The 13946-nt window shown below is 37.3% G+C and overlaps 1 long non-coding RNA gene across 2 annotated transcripts in view; it reads left to right on the top strand.

Annotated features, from left to right (window-relative positions):
- Positions 1 to 13946, top strand: part of LOC137156807 (uncharacterized) — a 268742-nt gene that overhangs the window by 120292 nt on the left and 134504 nt on the right. Inside the window, exon 4 of one of the 2 annotated variants that reach the window (XR_010920907.1) lies at positions 8510 to 8783. The exons of the other annotated variant lie outside the window; for it this stretch is intronic. This is a non-coding gene — a long non-coding RNA (uncharacterized lncRNA). Of the gene's footprint in view, positions 1 to 8509; positions 8784 to 13946 lie in introns of those variants that run through there. 2 annotated transcript variants of the gene reach the window in all.

Below are 13946 nucleotides of genomic sequence, written 5' to 3'. Positions count from 1 at the left end.
GGTCCAGGAAAAAATATGACCTCACCCACCTTGCCTCTGGTTTTAGTTTAACATTTTAGATGGCATTTTTTTTTATTTTAATGATTTTTAAATTTATGTGAAAGCACTTTTAGAAGTCTAAACATAAATACATATCTTAGTCAATTTAATTTATGGAAGCAGTTGCTTTACTTTCTAATTCTACTTCCCGTATGTGTATAGGGTTGTCATGCTCACATAATGTGTTGGAAGAAGAGCTATACTATTTTCCTTGCTCTCATTAAATCAAGTGCTGCTATGATTTCAAAGGTATAATTGTTAATGGATATAATGTATTGTAACTCTCTAATGTTAAATGTGTTTTTGACTGTTAACAGAGATATGAATGGTCTTCAGGGGTCTTCAGTTAGAAGAATGGTCTTCAGTTAGAAATAGATACACTACATTCAGAAAGTGAATGCTCCAAAATGATTCCCATTTTAACCTCTACATGCTAGTATAATCCATACCTTCCACCAAAAGACCCCCTAAATAGTAGTTCTTCAGCCCAATCACGAAGGATATGTCTTCACTGACGGTGGCAAATTCGCCTCTCAGATCGATTTATTCTTATCAATTGAGTGGAATTGAAGGCCTGCTCAATCAATCCGGAAGTCAATTTAGCGAAACTACCTCCACAAAAGGCGTAGCACTGTGTCGAGGGGTATGTATTTCCTGTCAGTGCAGAGTAGTGGAGACGGTGCACAGAACAGGCTTTAGGAAGACAGTGAAAGTTACACAAGCTACTCTACATAGCTTGCGTAACTCCCATCGACTACCGCCGAATTTGCCAGTAAGTAGAGACCAGGCCTAACATAGCTTGAAGTGACCACTACTAAAAAGTCAGTACCTGCAAAAGTTTATCACAGTGAGATGCTATCATTTTCCTCTGACTGGAACAAAAATAACTGTGAAAACTCCGTGGCATTTTTTCCTGAAAATAAAAATGAATCCTACTAAAAGAGGAAACGTGGACAAATTTCTAAAGATGAGTACAAAAGTATAGCACAAATATTTAGGGACAAAATCAAAAAGACTAAGGCACAAAATGAGTTATACTAAGCAAGGAATATAAAAGGCAGAAAGAAGCAATGAAAACATTAGGAGCAAGAAAAAAATGAAGGAAAATGTAGCCCCACTATTTCGCAGGGAAGGAGAGCTAATAACAGAGTTATTAATCTAATAATCAAGAGTTCTGAGGTATTAAATGCTTATTTAGCTTCAGTGTTCACTACAAAAAAGTTTTTGACCAGATGCTTAACACAATTTATATTAATAACAAGGGGGAAGGAACATAACCCAGATTAGGGGAAGAGTAAATTAAAGAATATTTAGCTGAATTAGATGTGTTCAAGTCAACAGGGCCAGAAGAAATTCACCCTAAGGAACTAGTTGAAGAAATCTCAGCACCATTAATGTTTATCTTTAAGAACTCATGGAGGATGGGTGAGGTCCTAGAAGACTGGAAAAGGACAAACATAGTACTATCTTTAAAAATGAGAACAAAGAGGATCCTGGGAATTATACAGCAGTCAGCCTAACTTCACTACCTAGAGAGATGCAGGAACAAATTATTAAACAATCAATTTGTAAGCACCTACTGGATAATAGAGTGATAAGCAGAAGACAACATGAACGTGTTAAGAGGAAATCATGCCAAACCAACCTAATTTACTTCTTTTATAGTCTCATAGACAGCTGGGAAGTAGTAGACATGATTTATGTTTGTTTTAGCAAAGCTAAACATTGACATTGACATGGTCTTACATGACATTCTCATAAACTAGAGACGTGGTAGATGATATTACTATAAAGTGGATGCACAACTGATTGAAAAAACATACTCAAAGTGTAGTTATCAATGGTTTGCTATCAAACTGGAAGGATGTAGCTAGTGGGGTGTCACAAGAGTCTGCTCTGGTCTGGTACTATTCAATATTTCCATTAATGACTTGGGTAAAGAAGTGGAGAGAGTATGCTTATAAAATGTGTGGATGATACCAATATGGGAGGGATAGGCACTTCCTAAAATGGGATTAGAATGCAAAATGATCTTAAATTGGAGAATGATCTGAAATCTACAAGATGAAATTCAATAAAGACAAGTGCAAAATAATACACTTAGGAAGGAAAAATCAAATGTACAACTACAAAATGGGAAATAACTGGTTAGGCAATAGTACAGCTGAAAAGGATCTCGGGATTATAGTGGATCACAAATTGAATATATACCAACAATGTTTGTTGACTTTAAATAAAAAGTTTCTAATTTTTTATAGATTTTAGCAGTAGATGGAACCATTAAGATAATCTAGTTAGACCTCCTGTGTAACACAGGTCGATGTATTGATATTACAGTAATGTTAAAATAGACATTAGTTCCTTAGTTTAATTATTTATCATGTGCTTACATGTGCTCCTAAAATTACTGAGAAATCGTACCTGCCAAGATAAACCAAACCAAAAATACTGCAAAAGCCACTATGGCTCCAATCCTCCAGACATCTGGGGGGGTATACAAATGATGTTGTATCTTAATTTGTATGTATGATTAATATGCTTCATTTGACTCCCTCTCTTTTTGCTCCCTCTCCTTTGGGCATTTTGGAGATTGAGGGAAAGATCTGCTCCCCTTAACTTAAGGTTGATTAGGATCAGTAGGGCGAAAGGGGAAAGAGAATAGCCACTGCTCTTAACTCAGCAGTGCTCAGCAGAGGCAAGAATGTAATGAGGGGAAAGAGGTAGTCACCCTCATAAGCCTTGTGCTGAAATAGTGAGGGAGGCAGGAGAGAAGCCTCCTTTTTCAGCCCTCCTATGTGGTGGTGTAGAAGCTGAGGCAGTGTCTGTGCTAACGGCTGTTGCAAAGAGGAAAAGGAGGGAAGGTGTTCATTTTCCTATGTCTTCCTCCCCTCCTCCCACACTGGCTCCTGGTTTTTGTGGTGTCAGCTGTGACAACCTGTCTGAAACCAAAGAGACTAGGAGTGTGTGTGAGTAGATCAGAAATGGGTCTGAAATGCTTTTACCCCCCCTATCCCCACTTGCACACAGTAGTTTTTTCTCTACTGTCCCAGCAAGACTACCTCAGAGCCACAAACATAATCACCCTTGCTGAGATCATAACGACTAGGTATTTCTGAGTAAGAGCGTCTTACCCACACAGTGTTATATGGAGAGTATATTTGAAATTGAGACTCAACAACTCTGGGTCTTGCAAACACTTGTGTAAGCATTTAACTTTATGTACCTAAGTAGAGTGTGGTTAACTTCTGTGGGACTGTTCTCGTGTTTCAAGTGGAGCACACATTTAAGTGCTCCTGAAATCTGGACACCTCACAGCTAAAACTAACTGCATATACCCTACAAGCTAACAAACCTCACTGATGCAGCTACTTTAAATCTTTCACGTTTTTTTCCATTGGCATCAGAAAGCTATGAAGCAAATTATGAGATTTGGGTTAGTACAGCATTAGCCACCCTAACCATTGAACATGCTTTCAAAAGCGTATGCAACTCCAGTTCTCCAGTACTGCATTTGGGGCTCATAATGTTTGTAGCTGCTGTGTTCCTCTAATTAAAGATCATACTTTTTTCTAAAATTAAAACTGAGTGTGCAGAAATTTTGTGATGGAGAGAGCATTGGAAATGGAATTCCACAGGAAGTGCTGAAAATTGGCCACTGTTAGTTCCTAAAGATTATAGGTTATGCATAGTCCCCACTACAGTCACCCAGGCTGGTTTTTGGACCTATAAAATGGCTTCTTTGACTCTTGGAAGGACCCTTCACCACTTTCATCATCAATATATTCCATCTGAGATCTTAATCTTCCCTGAATCGCCTTTGCTGAATTTGTCCTAGTTTTCGTGGGGGGAGGAAAGTGCCTTTTAAGTAACTACTCATAGCAGCATTTTCAGATTTATTAGGGCCAAGACAAGGCATGTAATGGCAGCCTAAATTAGACTCCTCAAGGGGCTGTGACATCATAACAGCAGTGCCTTCTGTGTTGATGTAGTTCTTTTCCACCTACCTTGTCAGAAGATTTTGCTTATTGACTTAAGCTATTTATTTATCAACTATGTTCAAGGCATGAAGATGTCAAAGAAGTTGAGTCATTTTTCAGTCCTCAACAACATGTATCATAGTTTGTGGCTGCCCACATTGACATAAAACACCACCGAAATTCCACTGCAGCACAAATTTCATGACCAGTATGAAACTGGTTCAGAAGGCTCCACTGCCTTCATGGTAAATCAAACCTGGGTTGACATTGAGTGGGGTCTATGATAACTATAAGAATATTCTGTGGAGAGCCATCCTTACATATGTAGGGATTTTCTGAAGAGTCAGCAGTCCTTTCTGTTCTGAAGATAAAGATCTGTTGCGATCATTCCACAGGAATCTCAAGAATATTAGAGGATAAAGGCAGAGCACTTATAAAAATGCTATAACCAGCAATACTTTTCTAAAAAGAAGTTGGCAATACATGTCCATAAGAGGGACCGCCGATGCACATTTTTGACCTTTTTAAATAAAAGATACACAGGAAACTTCTGCAAGATCAGGGTGCAAATAGTAAGAGTCTCACTAGTTCTCATTACATTTAAATGGAAAAGCAGCATAAACCCAGCTGTTTCACCACTGAGTTTCTGAAGGTTCCTGTAGTTCACACAGTTGATTATTGTAGTTGGCCTCTTCACAAATACGTTTAGTTTCATAAGTGGCTAAAACTGGCTCTACTCCCTTACGTAGTGTACACAGTAGTTGGAGTGAATGCTCTTCTTGGAAAATTGTGTGTGTTGGCTGACCCCTTTTAACCTTATGTGGAATAGAATGATTTACACTTCTTAATTAGAACTTTAGTCCTTCAGGCTAAAAAGCTTGCATTCCTTTTGGGTGTGCTAGATTTTAAGCTTGATAACCAGGAAGTACGTGAAAATTAACAGACAGCAGGAAAGGAGACAATGAACACAAATTGAGAAATACAAGATTTTATACAGTGACTAGATATACTCCTACTAGCCATGTATCATATGGGAAAACTGAAAACTGGCAGGTAGCACATAGCGTGAGGCTGTGTTTGCTCATTTACTAGACCTACAGCATAGAGTATTGGCTTGAGGTGACCACCTAGCCTGAAAACCCAAAAACCAGATCTGAATTAACAATGTGGCTACAGCTCATCAAATTAAGAAAATATTTCCCCAAACAGGAACATTACCAGTTCATGAATGGAACAGCTATTGTCATTGTCCATCTTTCCCATTCAGTGGGGGAAAAAATCCCTTGTACTTTGTGTACAACTCCATTTTAAGTACTGTAGCAATTCAATTTTCCATGTTAGTTGAGCAAAATCTGACCAGAAATTTAAAAGATTTTTTTTTTAAAAAAGTACTTCTCAGAGAAGTGAATGTTTCTCCATTCACATTAAAAATCCTGAGGTCTCTCTGTCTGATAACAATAAAATAGCTCAGAATCATAATGTGTTCTGAAATGAGGATGTCCAGGATGATTCAGCTGGGGATACCCATTGTCCCTACCTGCTCACATTTATTATTTTTAATTTAATATTTATATTATATATTTTAAATTAAATAAATGTTAAATACATTGTGTTAGATGCTGTCTAAACATTATTCCAGCCCTGAAGAGTTTGCAATCTAAGAAGTTACATAATATATTAATCAAATATATACAATTTAGAAATACATATTAAAATTTTCAGTTGAGCTGGACAGCACCCTCAGCCAGTTGCCAGGAGAACCATTCCAATGATTGGCTGAGCCTTCAGCATACCAGGAAATCCAGTGATCTTATTTAAAGGGAAGGGTGGGTGAGGCAGCTGAAAAGTATTTTGTACTTGTAAACGCTGGCAGCCCCAGGCCCAGAAGACCCCATAAATACTGCTAGGAGGAATGAAGGAGAGCCATTCTGGGATTCCCTGTGCCAGATGAACCTGCCAATAGCAGCAGAGGAGCATGGTACATATGTTCCCTGAACATATACATAGGGCATACCTGTTACCAAGCAGGAGGAAAGTGAGAAAGCTGAAGTAAGGCAGTTTCATTTTCCCAAAAGACAATATGGCCTTAGAAATGTTACAGAGAAAGAAATGGCAAATGAAGGACACAGCCTTGAGGTGCAGGGCAAGGAGGCCAGAATTTAAGATCGCTCACTGTATGGGCCTGAGTAATTGGGAGGTTATTGTTGGTTAACTGAGACAGTGACTGGAGGAAATGAAGAGGGTTTAGGAGGAAAGATCAGGAGCTAAATTTTGGTTACATGAATTTTGTTGATAGTGAGACATTCAGGAAAAGGTTTGAGAGGACAGACATAGATGTGGGATTTGATTGAGGGAGAGAGGTCAGGAGAATAGGTCTATTTCTTAGAAGCTGGCATACAGGTGTTTAGTTAAAGCTATATGAGTGGATTAGATCACCCAGAAAGACTATAAAGGAAGAAGAGATAGGGGCCAAAAGACTGAGCCCTTTGGAACCTCCACATTCAGTGAGTTTAGTTGTGAAGGGAAGAAGTGAAAGGCAGTTGGATTTAAGGGTGGCTTTTTCAAGTACAGAGGAGACCATGACATGCTTGTGTTTTGAGGGTAAGAAACATACAGGAGGATCCTTGGTGAATGTTGTTTGCAGATTTTGTCATTCTATGCAGTGAGGAAAAAGATAATCTAGAAGTGGATCTTGATAAATGGAGTGATGTGTTGGAGAGACATGGACTCAAAATAAGCAAAGGGAAAACAAAGTATGTGGTATGCAATTTTAATAGCACGAGCACTGGAGAATTATCAAAATTAGATGGGCAGGCAATACTGAAAATACAAACTTCCACAATCTAGGAAAATGGGAAAGTGAAGGACATATTTGTTATCCTAGCTCTAATTGCCTGGCTCAAATGAAGAGCGAGAGATGGTGTAGTCTGTGATAGGGAGACACCAGGAAGATTAAAAGAGAAAGTCTATAGAAAGATGGTCCATCCAATTTTAATGTATAACACTGATTACTGTGCAACTGAGAGGATATATGAACAAATGCCCTGTTCCGCAGAAATGTGAATGTTGAGACTGAAGAGTTGTGTAGGCAAGAATGATTATGTGAGGAATGTTAGAGACATGCTCAAAGTAAAATCCATAAAAGGAAAAGAGGGAGTATTGACTCAGGTGGTTTGATCGTGTAAAGAGCAATCCTGACAACTATGTGGGTGAAGAATCCAATGGATAAAGACTGAAGGAAAAGACAGAGAGGTCAACCCTAGAAGTGGTGCAAAGTCATAAAGGAAAACATGTTAACATGTGATGTGATAGAGGATATGGCTTTGAACAGAGCACTTTGAAGGGAGAAGACTCAGAGAGCGGACTCCATTTGATGGGATTAACACAAGAAGAATAATGCCAGAAGATAGTGAAAAGTTGACTAAGAAGAAGAGGGGAAGGACATGAATGGAGGAAGAGAAGTTAGTAGCCTTTGTCTGTTTGCCTTTTCTAGTGTAAAATCTTTAGAAAAATGATTGTACTTTCTATATATTTTACGGTGCATTATTCATTTGGGGTGCTATTGTAATATAAATAATAATTACCACTATCGTCTATTCACTGAAATACAAATATTAAAAGTATAGTTATACATTTTTGAAGATTTTAATTGTTGTGAAAAGGAGAAAGACAAAACATTCTGAATTGTAGTTCAAGAGGTAGTATTGTCAATAGGCCGAATTTTGCCATTAAGTACATTTGCAAAGTTCATATTGATTTCACTGGAACTTAACATGAGTGCATCAAAGAGCACAATTTAGCTAGAAGCATGTGTGATTAGTCATCTAATTTCCTATTTAGACAGCTAAATAAAAAAACTTGATTTCCCTCCCCCCGCCCCCAAGGTTCTGAGCACCCTCTGCTTCCATATAATTTCCCTGGGAATTATGGAATCTCAGCACTTCTGAAAATTCAGGCCACTTTCAGGTCCCTGAATGTGGAGTTGAGGGATAACTTCAGGTACCCATTTTAGGGTGTTACACCTACTTGTTCCACAATAAAGCAGAAGGCTTTTTTCCTCTGTACTCCTTAGAGTTCATTCTCCCTCTGCTGAATGGCTTAAGCACTGCATTCTGTCATCAGAAGATGATGGCTTGAAAGCAATCTTTAATAACCATGCAAGTGATAGCATTTATTAGAATTAAAGTTACAATATCTACCAGAAATATTATCTATCAAGAACATTTTGCTATGTACTTTAGAGAGAGTTTGTCCAGACCAGTGGGTGCTTTCCATTAGTAGACTTTTAAATTACGGGTGAGGAAACTAATTTTCTTTCTCATATATGGGCATCCACTAGTCTGGGTATTACTCATAGGAAGGAGAAAACAGGAAAAGATAATTCCTAAGAAGGGAAGAAACATCAAATACAGGTAAAATGAATCCCTCCAGGAAAAATGAAAATTTAATTTACTCACTTCCTTTTTGTAATTTTATTTGCTTGCTTTGTTTAGATTGAGGGCAGCCAGAAGAACCATAGGCTGCATCAGCAAAGGAGAGAATTTCATTCTTGATGCTCTTAGTGAAAGAATTACAAATCTGATTTAATAAAGCTTTGTTCTTCTTGGCCCAGTACTTTGATGAACTGCTTGCAGACTTTACTTTGGTGCCTCTTGAGCACCTGAAGGAAGAATATGGGGACTTGATTTTCATCTCTGGTCTGATGTAGATGGACTACATTTCACATCTAAAGTATGCAGCTGTTTTTATTATGAGAGAGCTCTGTCTTTGTACATCAATAGTTAATAGTTAAAATGCCAATAGATGGCATACATGAATATGTAGTGCAATTCCTGGGTTCCGAAAGACCAATACAAGTTATTATGCACTGCGAATGGCTTCCTTTATGCGTTCTTTGACATTTTTCTAATGAATGTTTGGACTTTGGGCAAAAATATCTAATATCCAAGGGAAAACAAAGGCTAAGCCTAAAGTTAAGGAGGAGGGAAAGGACAAGTCTAAAATCAAAGGAAAGAAAGAGAGAATAGGTTGGTAGAAAGCGCACTGAATATGAGAAACAATAATTCTCTGCATAGGCCCAGAGGTTCATGTAGTCTGTTTTCTTCCAGTTTGAATTTATGGTTAGGCCTCATTGGACTTGTCAAATGTTTCTGAACCTAAGATGGAAGATGTGTTGGAAGGCATTGAAAGAGTTGATTGAAGGTCTCATTACACCTGGAAGTAGTACTAACTGATTGTATCACTTCCCAGTTATTAATAAATGATTTAGTTTTGTTGCAGCCACATATGCATTTGTGTGGCCCTGGTTCCAGTTTGCACCACAACACGACAGCCAGAAGACCGGCTAATGAGGCATGTTAGCCGCTAGTCTGTACACATGCAGGAAAAAGATTCAGGCTTACATTTTCTGCAAGTTAACAACTGTTTAGATGGTCTGCTGTTACAGGTAGTCTAGTTGTATGGCATAATCTGCTGTGCTGCATTGCTGAAAGAAATCATTGGAAGGTTTAACAGGTTGGGCTAGGCCACACTGACACATAGCCTGAGGGACCCAGCAAGAATGAGAATCCTGAGGTTGCCCTAAAAGGAAAGTCAACAGGTTCCATTTACTGAAATTCAATTCTTTTGATGTTCCTAGCAGTTTGTGAGAAGAAATGTTTACAGTCTAAAGCTCAACTCTGAGAAGAGTAGCGAGCTTTAAGCTGCTTTCTTAGATAAAGGCAGAGTAAGTAGTGATTCTGCATCACTCTAGCAGGGGAGTTTAAACTCAAAGGAGGAAATGGGCTGGAGAGAGGGATGTAAAATGCCTTTTTTGTTGTGGAATGAGCAAGTCTAACTCCCGTGAACAATATCTAGACTTGTGTATGTCCATGTAGGAGAAAGAATTCTTAGTGGTGCAGTTGCAGTCCAGAGTAGCAGTGATCTATTTGCCATTACATTGTGTTTCTGATAGTGTCCATGTAACTCATACCCACTTAATGTTGCAATATATCCCCCCTCTAGTGGGGCTGAGCTATGTATGGAGCCATGTATGTTCTCCAAACATATGAGATATCACAGTTCTTGCCCCCAAAGAGTTTATGGCCTTAAAATTAAAGTAAAAAAGCTCTGACTGCCATGAAAGAAATAGAATTTTGTGTCTCATTACTGCTTTCCATCTTCTTTGAATGTCAAATACTGCAGTAGAATTATGGTCAGACTCTAGATGTGGGAAAACAGGTGTCTCTCTCTCAACAGAGATTCCTATTGTTAATTAAGAAGTGGCTGTTATGTCCAATGGGAGCTCAGTCTGATCCAAATTAAGGGATTCTCAGGTCTCCATCAGAGATATGGAGGCTCCCCTTCATAAAGGGTAATCTCTATTGTTGTTGGGATATGAGAGAGGTTCCATTAACATGTTTCAGAATACAATAGGAACCCATTTCTTTGTGGTTGCTCTACTTGCTGTTGAAATGCCTAAAGCCAAGACCCAGGGACTTAAAAGGCTAATCTTCCTAAGTAAAAAATGGTGTTTGCATTATTTAATTTTTTTTAATTTTTAATGCTTTGTGAAGCAGAGGATTTTAAAGCCATTTGCAGATTTGGGACAATTTTTAATTTCAATGGGGTTTAACTTTTAGTAAAGCTGATTAAGCAGAATACCTTTAAAGCTGTACCTAAATGATTGTATAGATTTGTGAAGCTTCTAATGTTAGCAAAGAGAGAACCAATATCAGACATTGCATACTCTAAAATACTTTTAATATACTAATTTATCCAGGGTAACGGCTTGCTAAATTTTCACTCTATCAAGGGACATTTTACTTCTTTTTTTTAAATTACATACATGTGAACATGCAATGATGCTCACTAATCATATAGATGTTCATTTTCATACAAAAATTCCAACTTATAGCCATATTCAGACTATTTTCAATATAACATGTGGATCCAATTGCCTTCAATGAGAGATGAGACATAATTCAGGTACATACTGTATGTTTTTCTATTGCTGTGAATAGAACAATGTCTTAGCAAACTGCTAAGACTTCATGTAAAAGAAGTTTTAAGATTTTTTTCTGCATGAAATAAAAATAAACTAGTTGAAAGACCTTTGTAGCTATTGTGTTGAAGGAAGGGTTTCTGTTATTAAAATGATATAAAAAGAATCATTAATACAGTATAAGCATATGCTATTTCTCTGCCCCTTTGATTCATGGGTGTATCATATTATGAATTTGTAAATAGCTACTTGTCCTAGACACGGTCTGCAGAAGAAACATATTACCAAGAGTAAAACATGGTATGGTTTCAGAGGTTTCAAAACAGTCCACCTTTACACAGGCCAGCATCTAGGATATTATTGTTGTTTGTCCTATATTTAGCCTTCTTTGTCAGAACAAAATTACATAAAATAATATCCCATAACTGTGGCCAAATTTGCTTGCTTTTATTAAAGTTCACATACATTGTAAGCTCATGAAAAAATTTATCCCCATGTACATTATTATTCTTTATATTATATATTAATTGTATTTTATCATGATTATGTAGCTGTTTTATTTCCAGGATCCTTCTTTTCCCCACGAGAATTTATGAGCCAACGTTAAAGCATCAGCTATTAAGAATAAACTGTTAAATAATTAAACTTGTATTTCTTAAATCTTTATATATATGTTTAATATTCTTTATATTACTGGTGGTATTAGTGATGAATTTATAATATTTGATTATTGGTGACTTTATGTTCTAATGGAATGTCTTTTATATGTTGCCTTTCCATGCAAAGTAGGTGCATGTAGTATTTTATTGTCAAAATAATGTTTCAAGTAGTAAAATGGCAAGGGAATACTGACTGAGCTATTAATAAAACACACCAGCTTTTAGCTGGCAAAGCAGCCTTCTTTCCATCAAATATGTCTCAGCCTTTAATAAAGAAACTCAAGTGGTGTAGGTGAAAAATTACTTTTCTCACCCGGTCATCTGTCTGTCATGTATTATTCAGGTCACCAATGTTTGTCCTGAACTGTATCATTCTGTAGTTGTGTCAGGTATGAAATATGTTCAGTGTAATTCCATCAGACTCCACGAAGTTGATTAGAACAGATCACCTTTCGGCATGGGCACAAGTTATCTCAGCAGATTGAGTGAAAAAGACTTATTTATCTTTGCCTTATAATAAAGAAAGAGATGAGCAAACTTATCCATTAACTCAAAAAGAATCACATATTTGGTGTGAAAACAAACCGCAGTCAGTAATTCTATTGAAAATACCATAATACATGGATGTTTCTTTGAAAAAACATACATACTTGCATTTGGAAGCATAAACTATTAAACTAAGGCTACATATATTATAGTATGGTATTTTAAATTATAAATGTTTTTTTCTAAACAAAAATGATGGAAAATAATTAAATTTCCCCTGCAGTATATTTGGTACATTCTATTAACATTTTTATGCATTAAAAATTGCAAATATTGGTTTAAATACAATAGAAAGATACACATTATTTAATATAAGAGGAGATGGGACACTTGATGGGGGAAGGGCTCTGAGTAACTACACAGAATTCTTTCCCATGGGTCTAGGTGGTGGATCTCATCCACATATTCAGAGTCTAATTGATTGCTATGTTTGGGGTGAGGAAGGAATTTTTCCCCAAGTCAGATTGGCAGAGGCTCTGGGTTTTGTTTTTTTGTTGTTGTTGTCTTTGTCTGCAATTTGGGGCCCGAGACACTTGCTGGTTTGAACTAAAATAAATGGTGGATTCTCTAACTTGAAGTCTTTAAATCAAGATTTGAGGACTTCAGTAATTCAACTGAAGGTTATGCACATACCACAGGAGTACATGGGTGAGGTTCTGTGGCCTGCAATGTGCTGGAGGTCAGACTAAATGATCATGATGGTTCCTTCTGGCCTTAAAGTCTGAGTCTATGAACAGGATTATAAACAAGATGTGATAGGATGAATTGAGAAAGGGAAACAATTGGGAAAAAACATTGGTAGTGTTAGCATAGATGGTAGGACTGGAAGGGACCTTAAGAGGTCATCTAGTCCAGTCCCCTGCACTCAAGAGAGGACAAAGTATTATCTAGACCATCCCTGACAGATATTTATCCAATCTGCTCTTAAAAATCTCCAATCATGGAGATTTCACAACCTCTTTAGACAACTTATTCCAGTTCTTTACTATCCTGACAGTTAAGAAGTTTTTCCTAATGTCCAGTCTAAATCACCCTTGATGCAATTTAAGCCCATTGTTTCTTGTCCTATCCTCAGAGGGTAAAGAGAACAATTTTTCTCACTCCTCCTTGTAACAACCTTTCATGCACTTGAAAACTGTTATCATGTCCCCTCAGTCTTCTCTTCTCCAGACTAATCAAACCCAATTTTTTCAATCTTCCCTCATAGGTCATGTTTTCTAGACCTTTAATCATTTTTGTTGCTCTTCTCGGGACTTTCTCCAATTTGTCCATATCTTTCCTGAAATGTGGTGCCCAGAACTGGACACAATTCCGCAGTTGAGGCCTGATCAGGGTGGAGTAGAGAGGAAGAATTGCTTCTTGTGTCTTGCTTACAACACTCTTGCTAATGAGTTTGTTGCTAATGAGAATGATATTTGTTTTTTGTTTAACAATGTTATGTTATTGACTCATATTTAGCTTATCACTCCCAGATCCCTTTCCGCAGTACTCCATCCTAGGCAGTTATTTCCCATTTTGTATATGTGCAACTGATTGTTCCTTCCTAAGTGGAGTACTTTGCATTTGTCCTTACTGAATTTCATCCTATTTACTTCAGACTGTTTCTCCAGTTTTTCCAGATCATTTTGAATTTTAATCCTATCCTCCAAAGTACTTGCAACCCTTTCTAGCTTGGTATCATTTGCAAACTTTATAAGCGTACTGTCTATGCCATTATCTAAATCATTGATGAAGATATTGAAC

Source organism: Emydura macquarii, unplaced genomic scaffold, assembly GCF_026122565.2.
Source record: "Emydura macquarii macquarii isolate MOO-44397 ecotype Brisbane River unplaced genomic scaffold, CSIRO-AGI_Emac_v2 contig_1477, whole genome shotgun sequence".
Taxonomy (NCBI): Eukaryota; Metazoa; Chordata; order Testudines; family Chelidae; genus Emydura; species Emydura macquarii.
Note: the sequence above shows the minus strand (reverse complement) of the source record. Positions and strands in the feature narration are given on the sequence as shown.